General features: G+C 34.9%; 1 protein-coding gene across 1 annotated transcript in view; it reads right to left on the bottom strand.

The window, feature by feature from the left end:
• The window catches only part of Col21a1 (collagen type XXI alpha 1 chain), a 168,584-nt gene that overhangs the window by 140,759 nt on the left and 15,564 nt on the right, over positions 1 to 12,261 (bottom strand). The window contains 1 exon segment of the mRNA XM_047559626.1: positions 10,252 to 10,320. The gene's annotated coding sequence lies outside the window, so the exon portion shown is untranslated.

The following is a 12,261-nucleotide window of genomic DNA, read 5'->3' as shown; positions in this document are numbered from 1 at the left end:
ATTTTACATTTTGGTATCAACACACATAGCAAATTTGATATTACTAAATATTATCATTGCCATCTATGCTCATTTCATGTCAATACAACTAAAATTTCTTAACTCCTATGGACTTGAGAAGGATCGTTATTTTGTATTTTATTTAGGCATGGTTTTATATAACTAAGAAGGATGGAATGCCATGTAGCCCTCCAAGTTGGAAGAAACACAAGATGTTTTCCACATTCTACTTGAACTCATCCAGAAAAACTTGCTACCCTCTAAACAAACCATTTCATCTTTAAATAATTCTAACCATACATGGTTTTTCCTGATAAAACTCTGAATAATAGCTCATTTTTATTGATGCTACACAGACCAGGCACTCGACTAAGCAATTACATATATTATTCCATGATTCTATAAGCCTTTGAAGTTGGAACTACTGTGTTAGCTCCATCCTTCATGAGCACAGTGAGGCTCAAAGAGATTTAAAGGAAACTGGTCACACAAAAGCAAAACAGGGAGTTGTGGTGAAGTTCCTTTGAGGCCACACAACTTCTGCTTCCTGCTCTACAATTTGATAAAGTACTTGAGGTAAAATTCGCCTCTTGTGAATTCACATTTTGTACATCTTAATGCATGAAATGCAGTGCTGGGGTTTCCCAACTATTGACATTTGAGACTAACTGTGGCTTCTGTCCTGTGTATTTTATTACGTCTGCAGCATCCCTGGTCTCTACCCAATAGACGCTCGTAGTACTCCCTCCAGTTTTAACAGCCAAATATCTTCCCAGGTGTGGCCAAATGCCTCCAGGGCACAAAATCTCCCCACTGAAAATCACTGATTCAGTCAATAAAGGTTTGTCTCAGGACTGAAAATTAGACTTTAATGTAAGAAACTAAATTTAATTTTGTTTTAGATTTCATGCCAAGAACCAATCCATATTCTTTGCCCCCAGAATAAGTTAATAAGATAAAAAGCATCCACTTGTTTAACACATTAAAAAGACTTGAATTTGCATCTTAGCTTTCTGTCTCAGGCTTGCAATAAGCTCTATTCTACTATCAGTATTTTGAGGATATTGCCTTTATTTCAGAATTGAAATGCTTTTGAAATAGCACACCAGGTATTCTCAAAAATCAATTTAAAAGCAAATCAAGAAACACACACAAGTTCATGGTTTTGTCTGATCTTTATAGCTTGGCCATGAACAATCATAGTCATTTTTAAATGTTCTTTTATTTTAGTTTCACAGACAATTAACTGTAAAACAGCAGGTGAATAACATTGCTTTTGAGGAGTTTTGTTACACTTCACTCACTCACATGATAATAGTTGTTATATTTTTCATGTTTTTCAATTCACACATCTACAAAGCTCTACTTAGGTCCCAAACCTATAATGCATTTGTTGTATAATCTGAGTCTTTAGTACATTCAAAGAATATAACATAAAAGAAACACTGCTTCTCTAGGGAGGAATTAAATTTAAGATATCCAATCCATCTTTATGATGAAATGCAGATTTCCTATTAGAAGACAAATCATTCATTTAAATCAATTGGATAAGATAGTACTAAAAGAAAATTCATCTGGTTACATTTAAGGTTAAGAATAAAAAATCATGTACAAAAAGATTCTTTGGCTTTCAGCCTAGAGAATTTTCATATGATTGTCAATTGGATATATTTTTATTCAGTTTAAACTAATTTTTCAAAGAAAGACTCGTAGGGTGATATTGGGAGAATTTCAAAGTGGATCACATATCAGAACACTCAAATTCCAACAGACTAAAGCCTATTTGGTGATTTTCACTGACTGGGTAGACTAATTCCATGTCCTTGGTTTTTACTATCCTTTCCATTTTCACTCCCATATTGAGATACCATGTGAGTCACTTGTGTATTCATTTTTTATTAAATGGTGACAAGGTGTATATCAGGCCATATAGACCCTTGGTCTATTCAGAATTTTAAAAAATAACAAAAATTTAACAAGTTTTGGAATACCTGAATAACTGGTGTTGAATGTTGGCCCACTCACTTCTGGGATAAACCCTAGTCCTACCAATATTACTTTCTGTGATAATCAGTTCTTGTATTAGTTGTGTTCCATTTGAAGACAAGCTGACAGGAATTGGCAGTAACATCAGTGAGTAGAAGGGGAGTAACATGTTTTCTTTTTATATTCTTTGCCTTTTATTATTACCATTTCCTCTCCAGTGAAAAGTATTCTTCCATTGCCTAATTGCTCTGGCTAAAGATTCAATTACTACATTGAGTGGTAACAATGGGCACCCTTGTCCTCTTTCAGACTAGTGAAAATGTTTTCAGTTTTTCCCCATTCCATGTGATATTGGTTTGCAATTGGTAATGTATAGCATTTATGATGTTAAGGTAAGCTTCCCCAAAAGACTAAGAATCAATAGAATTTGGTCCAGCTATACCACTCCTCAGTATTTACCCAAGAGAATTAAAGTCAGCATACCACAGCAATACAGACATACATTCCACCGTAAAGAGAATGAAATATGTAATTTGCAGGAAAATGGATAGAACTGGAGAGCACCATGTTAAGGAAAATAAGCCAGACATAGAAAGTCAAGGATCTTTCATATATGGAAGATAGAAAAAAGGATAAAAAATAGAAAGAAGAACACTAGGATAGAGGAAAAAGATAAGGAGGAGGGTGGAGGGAAGAGCAAAGAGAAGTACTGGTGAATAAAATTTATCAAAGTAAGCTATGTGCATGAATGAATATACCACAATGAAACCCATAATTCTGTATAATTATTATGCACCAATAAAAAAAGTACAATTTTAAAAGGTGTTTTTTAATGTTTTTATTATTTCATATTTTATCCATGCCCGAAGTAATATGCTTCATTCTATAGCATAACTCATTGAAACATTTATTTGCTTTTCCAAATAACTGAATCATTAAATTTTAAAAATAAATTATTCTAAGAATTCAATACTTGATTTGTATAATTTGCTTTACAATGTTCATTAAATCTTACAGAGACCACCAGTAATTGGTTTCTAATGATAAGAACAGTTATTACATTGGTTTTAATAAGGACATAATTCTAATTTCAAAAAACCATTAAAACAATATAGAATTATATTTACATAATGCATTCGTGGTAAACTACTGACAAATCAAAGATGTCCAGGAATGTAATATCTTTGGAAATTGCCAGAGTAACAAAATTCACCATAGTTCATGTTGATATTCATCAAAAAAGGTTTTTACCTTATGAGAACTTAATTAATTCAACAGGTAGTATGTTTTAAAATTTCCATTTTAGTTGATTTTTCACCTACAAGGTGTGGAAGATAATTCTGCCTGGCTTCTTTGTATCTTGCATCAGGTCATCCTCCAGTCTATCTTCCCAGGAATGTGCAGACACATCCCACATGACCTTGGGAGATGGATAGCATCTCCCTTCTGAGAGGAGGACAAATTTGTTTCCCAAGTGGTGTAATAAAGATGCTTTCTTCCTCCAGTACAAACACTGAAGAGATTTGCCAGAACCTTTTTATAAGATTAGGGATTTCTTGAGCTCGGAGTTCTTCAGCTGTGACAAAAGACCACTGGTACACAGCATCCACCTGGGTCCCTCCATTCACCACCATCCCCATGGGACTTGATGGGAAAAGCAACCAATGCAAACATGAAGCTCATGCTATCAGTTGTGAGTAATAAAGTCTTTTGTCTCTGTCCCAAGAGTTTCCTGCCTGTCAGCATCTATAAACTGTGGAAGACCAACTTGTCAACTTACGAGTATGGTAAAATCTGACTCTTTGCAGTTCTTAACATAAAAATTCTTATGAATAATAATTATTTGTTAAATAACAAGGACAAATCACCATGCATAACAGAATTCCACTATTTAGTATAGAGGTCTGCAATATTCTTTAGAAAAGTACATTGTCTAGTCTATATTTTGTGTTATATACAATTAAAACAAAATATATACTGATTTTAATACTTTCCATCTTAATATATATATAACATATATCAGTCAGTAATACTACTTAACAAATCTCTATCTCCTTTTTGAATGTAGGAGTGAAACTAATTTTTTAAATTCATATGTAATACTGAAGAAAAGAATTGTGTTTCTAAAAATCAGCAGATTTGACTGAATCCAAACATAAAAATAATGACACTATAGACTTTTTCCTGACATTGTTCTACTTTACCAAGGCCCTTACTGGAAAAAGTACATCAAAATGAGACATTTGATGAAAATAATGGCATATTAGGTTTCATTTGGACAACTATGCTGAAATATTATAGTCGGAAAGTACTCCATTTAATTAAACTCCATTATTTAACAAAAAGCACTGCTTGACCTATCAGAACAAGTAAACCAAATCACACCAACCACTTTTCCTTCCTCTCTCTAAATGGATGGTGTTGAAAAATAGCCCGCTATTGAGCAAGACACATACAACATAAATTGTAACAAAAAACTAAAACACAAGTCAATATACAAGGAAAGAAAAACAAAGTCCTGACCCTCCTTGGTGGGAGGGGAAGCCAGAAAAAGTATTCTCTTCTCTCAAAGTTCAAAAAATGATCACTTTAACCCATAAATTAGTTTAAACACCACTGACTCCTCCAAAGCCACAAATTTTAAATTCATCCCCCTCCCCAAAACTCTTAAAATATTCCATTTTCCTTTAACATTGTGCAAGTTGTAATAGGCTTTCATTAAAGCAAACAACTTCCCAACTTCCCCTGTACTAAATCATTACTTCTTTCTATCAGTTTGAGACCCTCAGCTATCAAGAAACTATCTAACCACTATGTCAACCGATCTTCATTGATTCTGAACATCTGCTGCAGAATGACTCAAAATTTCTGAACACTTCTAGAGATTCATTCTTGGTAGCTTCTACCAGTTCCTAAGTAAGGAGTCCTGAAAGCCTTATGTAGTCTGTTCTCTGCTGGCGCACAGTCAGAACTTGCAGCAACTAAGGCCACAGGACCCTGCTCTAACAGCAAAGGTCTGACATTCTCACTTCCTAAAGGCTGCCATTTGATGAATGTTCATATTATTCCAGACCAAATGATGTGCTGTTTTCAGGTACTCAATGAAAAGAAAATAATCTACATCAGGAAAGAATCTGGTAAGGATTTTGGCATGAGAAGATCTTTTCAGAGAAAAGGACTTCAAGTGGCAAAGTTGTGCCACTTGGCATGGGTCACGGGAAATATTTTAACAGTTTTAAATATATTCACAGCCTTGAAATTTTACAGGGCATCTTGTATGTGTTACAGAAGTTATAATCAGTATTTAGGTGTACATATTATAGAAGTTACAATCAGTATTTATACCTATTGTTTTATAATACCATTTTTCATCTTATTTCAAATATTATTCCCCAAAATCAACAGAGTAAAAGTAATAAGCAGAAATGTTTAAAGAATCCTAATGTCTTGAGTTTTAGTCTTTAACAGTACAAATCTTATCAGCGTATGCCATTGAGAAGGAAAACAACAGTCAGGCAAAGCTAAATTCCCAACAGGGCAACTTTCATGGTCAAGTTTAGGCCAACATAAGTCACTTGGCTTTCTTCACTTAGGAAAACAGGAATATTCCACTACTCCTTTCTAGAACTAGAGCAAAGTATTTTTTACAAAATGTTCTTCATCATTTAATATATGTGGACCATCTACTAATGATTTGACTTTTAAAGAAAGATATTTGCCCTTCTTCATAATTCCAAAGGGAAAAGTCAACTACATGATATATATTTTTAAAGTCTTATGAATTAAATCATATAAAATAAACCAATTCCTCAATTATATTAATGTTACCTGGCTTTTCAGGACAGAATTCACAGAGGACGTTAAGAATATAGGCAAACACCAGGTTGTTAGCCTTCTACTTGAGGCAGCTGCCAACAAGCAGGTCTGCTTTGACTCACACTGTATTCAGAAAACCCCACTTTCTTAACTCAATTATCTTGAAGTATTTATGTGGTGGTGGTGGTGTTTGGTTTGCTTTTATGATACAATGCACTGCTTGGTTATCTGCAACATTACAGTTTATATGAAAATCAGATGTTCTGCACTGCCACAAAGAACAGAACAAAGTGACAAAAATAAATTAGGCAGGAGTTAAGCTGGGATGACAATGAAACTTTTAATGAGACCAAATGGGTCACTGAAAAAACATTTGTATGCACTTTCTGCAGAGATTTTTAAAAAGCAAGAAAGGTTCTCATCCCTGCAGGAAGGCATCTGAAGGGGGATCCCAGAAGATGATAATGGACTTTGAATCACCCAAGTCCTTTTTCAAGTCTATTATGGTGACATGGAGAGTTTTCTTAAGGGAGCAACCTTCTCGATAACTAAAAACGGTATAGTACCAGATCACTGCAACAGCAATGCTGGTTTTGTGACCCCCAACTCTGAGTTACTGGGATGAACCAGGAAACCACAATTCTTGGCAGCTGCACATTCTATGTGAAAATGTTTACCAGATGTGAAGTTCATATGATCTGTGCTGTGTAATAGAAACAAAAATGAATGTGCTGTGTAATATGACATGCTAGTCCATTCTGTGAGCCAGAAGCACAGAATTGGTCTCGTATTTAGGCAGACCCTATGGGGTAGTAACATGGAGCAAAGAGAAAATTTCTTAAGCCCCACCTCCAACCCCCAATTAAAACTAATCTCATGTGCCTGTTAAGCCTAAAATTCTACCAATAAAGATTCCTTTCTTTAGATAAAGAATTCTATCTTTGTAAAATGGAAAGCCCCTTGGGAGATATAAACTGTTATCAGTTATTATACTTGAGGGTAAATGAATTTCAGATCCTGTCTTGACAGCTGGTTTTGATAACAGGAATACATGAAGCTCTGTTGTTTGGGGAGAGAGGGAGAGGGAGGGAGAAAGGGGAAGGGAAGGAAGAAGGGAGGGGGTAGAGAGAGAGAGGGAGGGAGGGAGGGAGGGAGGGAGGGAGAGTGAGAGAGCAAGAGCATGCAAGCACTCACACAGAGAAAAAGAAATGGAGAAATCTCTAAGAGATAAAAAATATGAATGACTACTTAGCACTATTATTTGTCTATTCATTCATTCATTCAATAATATTTACAGATAGCTACTATTCTCCAGACAATGTACTAAGCATTGCAGATGTGAAGCTAGAAACATCCAGTAATGGCCTCAACAAGTGTAGAATTTTTGGAGGAGGATATAAATACACAACTTTAACACATTAGTAGGTCTATTAACAAAGGTAGGCACAGGTTCAAGCAGATCTCAAAGAAGTGAAGACCTAATTCAAGTCTGGCAGAGGGGAGAGGGGTGACTTTTCAAGAGGAGGCCAATTTGAACTGTGACTTATAGGAGAACAAGGGACCTGCTTGATGACCTGAACAGGACTGGAAAAAAGTCCTTGTAAAGGCTTGGAAATATAAAAGGACGCAATGAGCTCAAAGAAGCAGCAGGTCTTCAGTGAAGTTCCCATGGATGGAGGGAGTGGAAGAGGTGTTAAGGGGATGAATGGCGGGGAAGGTAGTCAGGCAGCAGTGTGAAGGGCCTTTTACATCAGTGACAATCAGTGGGCTTCTAAAGTCCTTCAAGCTCACAACAGGAGCAGTCCAAGCAGAGGTGACATTCTGGTTCATGTTTTAGAAAGTAGCAATAGAGACAACAGTCTATAGGAAGACAGAAAGGTCATGTATAGCAGCAGTCTAGGTGAAAGACAGGAAGGGCTAGATGTAGGGCAGAGAGCACAGAAACAGAGGCGAGAAATATTGCAGAGTTCAAACAGGCCAGCGGGTGATGGCTGAGTGGTATGGTGGAGCAGGGGACAAGGCAGGAATGAGAACAACCCCAGCCTTTGGCTTCACCATCTAGTGATATCTTTCCTGGGAGAAGAAAACCAAATTTGTTGGCTGAAGGGTAGAGAAGGAAAAAATATAAACTTCTTAGGTTTTGGGCAATTACATATAAGTTTCATATGAAGTATGCATGTATGGAAATGTTTACTTGGCAGCTGAATATATGAACTCATATGCCAGGACTGGAGGAGTCAAGGTCATTGGAGACACACTGATGCTAAGCAGAGAGAGTAGATCCTGCTCTGGCCTACTATTTGTCTTTTAGCACCAGAGGCTCAGATTTTGGCCCAGCAAAACTCTTTATATTAAAAATTTTAAATATCTCAACAGTACAAAAATAAGTAATTGTCAGTTCAACTACGTTATGGAGTACTACAGAAGCCACAAAACTCATGTGTTCCAAGAACACCTAAAGACATTTCATAAATACCAGTAAGGAGAAAATTAAAATGCAAAACTACATAGTAAGCTGTAAAAAATACATGTAATTCATATAAATGTCAAAAATTGTTACCTCCAGATAATAGCATTATGGAATGTAATTTCTTTTTTGTTTCCAAGGTTTTTTTTTTAAAGATTATGTATTATTTTAGGATAAGAAATAATAAACATTTTCAAATTTGTACATGTTTTAGATAAAGTTAATATTTCAAAAGAATACTCTCTATGATCAGCAAAACATAATTGAATTATCCTATGCCAATCATAACAGATTAGATTACACTGAGTAACAAATATATTCAAAAACTGTTGTGCATCAAAACAACAAAGATTTGTGTTTTGCCCCACTAGGAGCTGGCTAGTGGCTCCCCCTTCACATCATTTTAGTCTGAGGAGCAAAGCCATTTACCATAAAGAGCTCTGACAGGTCTACACTGAAAATTAAATTATCCCATCCAGAAATGTAACTGGGACAAAATATATGATCCTACCATATAATGGAAATGTATTTATCAAACAGAACTAAGAAGGATCACATAGAAGTTTAAATTCATTTCCCCTCTACCACCACCAACCAAAAATAAAACTATGGAGGATTTTTAAAGCTGTACTGTTAAAAATGTAAATCAAGATCCTTCAGTAAATTGTGAAGTCAGTTTAGAGGGCAATGACCAATATGACTTAATAGAATGGAATGGGAGGGAAAGGTCAGAACACAGTACATATATAAAAGGTAAATAAATAAATATATATATAAAGTAGTTTTTTTTTATATATATAGATGTATCACAATCTAAAATCTGTTTCCTCCTGTGAGTTCTATAAAAAAAAATTATTTGGAAGTCATTGTTCTATAAGAGCCTTGGCTAAGTTAGATACACAGAAATATGACAATTCCTAGACCAGGTTTTTCAAGTCCACTATCCTCTGACTACCGTAAGAGATGGGGAAAACTTGGTCATCCTCCATGGCATCAGTCTCAGAGAACTGAGTCAAAGCTTTACTCTTTTCTTAATATCATACCCATTCAATCAAAAAAAAAAAAAATCAATAAAGCAATTTTGATTTTAGTATCTTCCAACTATTAAGAGTACCATTGTGGGCTGGGGAGATAGCTCAGTTGGTAGAGTGCTTGCCTTGCAAGCACAAGGCCCTGGGTTTGATCCCCAGCACTGCAAAAAAAAAAAAAAAAAAGAGTACCATTGCTTTTTGTTTCTCCTATAATAAAAACTTTCAAGCTTCTGAATAGGGTTTCCTTAATTCTTAATAGGGTTTTCTTAATTCTGAGCTTGTCTGTTAGGATTTGATACTATTCTTATATTAATTTAAGTGACCAGATGAATAGTAATATGATTTTTTTTTACTTTGTGTTACTATTGTCATTATCATATTTTATAAGGTGTTAATTTTCATCAGGCTTACTTATGTTTTATTTAAGGAAAGAAAACATATTTCAAAACCATATTTAATTGCAAAATACCTATATTTCTAGCTCCTTGTCACTGGTTTACTAGATATAATTTTCAATACTCTATTTTTTATCTTCAACCAATAAAATACATATTTGAAATATGCTCATTCTATATGTTTATAGAGAAAGTACATTTATAAATTTAGTTTCACATCTCATTTCCAAAATAAATTTATCTTAACTCTTTCCATCATTCCTTGAAATAGCTACAATTGTTTACTTAAACACAAGAGTAACAACCCATTTCAATGTTTCCAACCCTATCCTCAAACACATGGCCATGCTTTTTCCAACCTATTCTTCACAGCACTGCCAGTTCAAAAGCCAGCCTTTTTTTTTCTGCAGGAAAAATGCTGGTTATGAGCAGGGTGTGTAGCTCACAATGGTAGAGCATATGCTCAGCATGCATGAAGCCCTGGGTTCCATGCCCAGCATCAAAAACATAAAAAATTAAATGCTTGCTAAACAGCCAAGAATAACAAAGCGCTCACATGGTACAATCTTCTTTTACCTCCCAGATGACTCCACTGCCATTTACTAGGAATGCCAGATGAGGTTTCCTGAGGAAAAAAAGAGTCAATGTGAACTAATATAATCTACCATCCTGACATTCAAGAGAACCAAATAAAACATGACTAACTGTGTTTAAAAGAATGGAAAATAAAAAGACCATCCTCAAAAATAAGCTAGTGTGCAATTTTTTACCATATAAAAGGAAGCTCTGGTATGGAAAAATGATGAACATCCTGCATTTGTTAATTAAGGAAGGATTACATTCAATTCAATAACAGCAACTTGTTAAAAAGTGATGAGTCACAATATGTGGTTCCTTCCTGGTGTTATTCAGATAGAATTGTACTGGGGACTAGACTATACCCCAGGCCCAACAAGGCCACAAGGACACTACAGTGTAGGAAGCTGAGCAAGAAAACAAGCCCAACTGGACTTCAGTATCTCCTCTATAAAACCTGGGGGAAAGGAGATGAATGAGCTTGAGGATCGTTCCATTTCCAATTGCTGCAATTCTGTTCTCTTGCATATTTTACTAATTATTTATACCATTAAATACAAGGTCAATAACTAGTTCTCTAAAACAATTAAAAAAGTCATTTCTTTCCATTATTCAGAAAAAAGATCTAAATCTAATTCATAATGAAGGAATCTTCTATGAATTAACATTTTATATTCAAAATTGTACCTATTACATTTCTATTCCATTCAGAGCTCTAAGGACATACAGTTCATTTCCTACCCCCACCCCTCTCTTTTAGACTATCCAGGCAAAAAAATAAGCCCATGAAATTCCTCCACTTAAAAAAATGATAACCATAACATAACTCCTACTGCATGCCTGCAGTATGGTTTTGAGTCTTAAAATGTGAGATTAAACTTTTTCATATTGTTCTCAATACATAAAAAATTTAGCAAACAAATACCACAGTTGAATTTTGACCCTCGTCCTAGTGATGCCAAGAGAGAATTAGTACAATAGTCTTAAATGCTAGAGAGGTGGAGGGGGATTTATAATTGGGCATTGGAACATGTTAATTCTTATATGCTAATGGAATTATGCCTGGCATTCTATAAATTAATAGTACTACACTTCAAGCTGAGTAAATAATGAAAATATCCTAGGAAAAATCAACTCAAGAGTTCTAGACAACATCCCAGTTTGTAAATATTTGGGTTCACACCTTAGAAAATGGGAATCGTGTGCAGTGTTTTAAAAGATATTGTAACCCTCTACACTGTTAGACTTAGTGTGATAAAGAGGCTGAATGATAGACATTGATGGTGTCATTAAATATGAATAAAAATTCTTACAAAAAAAGTTCTAAAAGGGATCATAACACATAAATTCAAGACAATAACATTGTTATCATCAAATTTGCCTTCTACAATGTGAGAAACTCATGAAGTGGGAAACCCTTATGCTTCATTTCTCATTCAAGTAAGTTGGTTACATTCTGTTATGTAGACTTTTTTATTCAATGTTTTAAAACAGAAACAGCTGCATTGGACTTTGTTAATCCTGGAAAACTGACATTATTAAAGCAAGTTCCAAGTGTGGTCTCAGAATTCCAATATGCAAGACTTTATCCAAAAGGAGATGCTCTTTTTTACTACATCATCCAAACACTTTTCAGAATAAATTGCTAACAACATTCCCCAGGGTCATATGACCCAGTGGTCCCATGGAATAATTCTAATGGTCTACATAGTGTTTGATCCAAAATGTTCACTTCATAGCATAAATGATAAAGCAGGCACCAAAATGATTTTTATTCCTTTCTACAATTACAGGTGCTTTAGAATATTGTCAGATCAACACTGAACATGGTAACTTCACAACCCCCCGACCTACATTGCTGGAGACATCGAAAGAATTAGTATTAATTAGAGCTTGAAGAAAAAGGATTCAAAGCAGGAGGAGGAAAATTACCATGATGCCTCTCAGACTGAGAAGGAAATGATTTACAGAAATGAGGAAAAAGAAAAGT

The sequence above is a fragment of the Sciurus carolinensis genome, chromosome 7 (assembly GCF_902686445.1).
Source record: "Sciurus carolinensis chromosome 7, mSciCar1.2, whole genome shotgun sequence".
Classification (NCBI taxonomy): Eukaryota; Metazoa; Chordata; class Mammalia; order Rodentia; family Sciuridae; genus Sciurus; species Sciurus carolinensis.
This window is presented reverse-complemented; position numbering and strand designations above follow the sequence as displayed.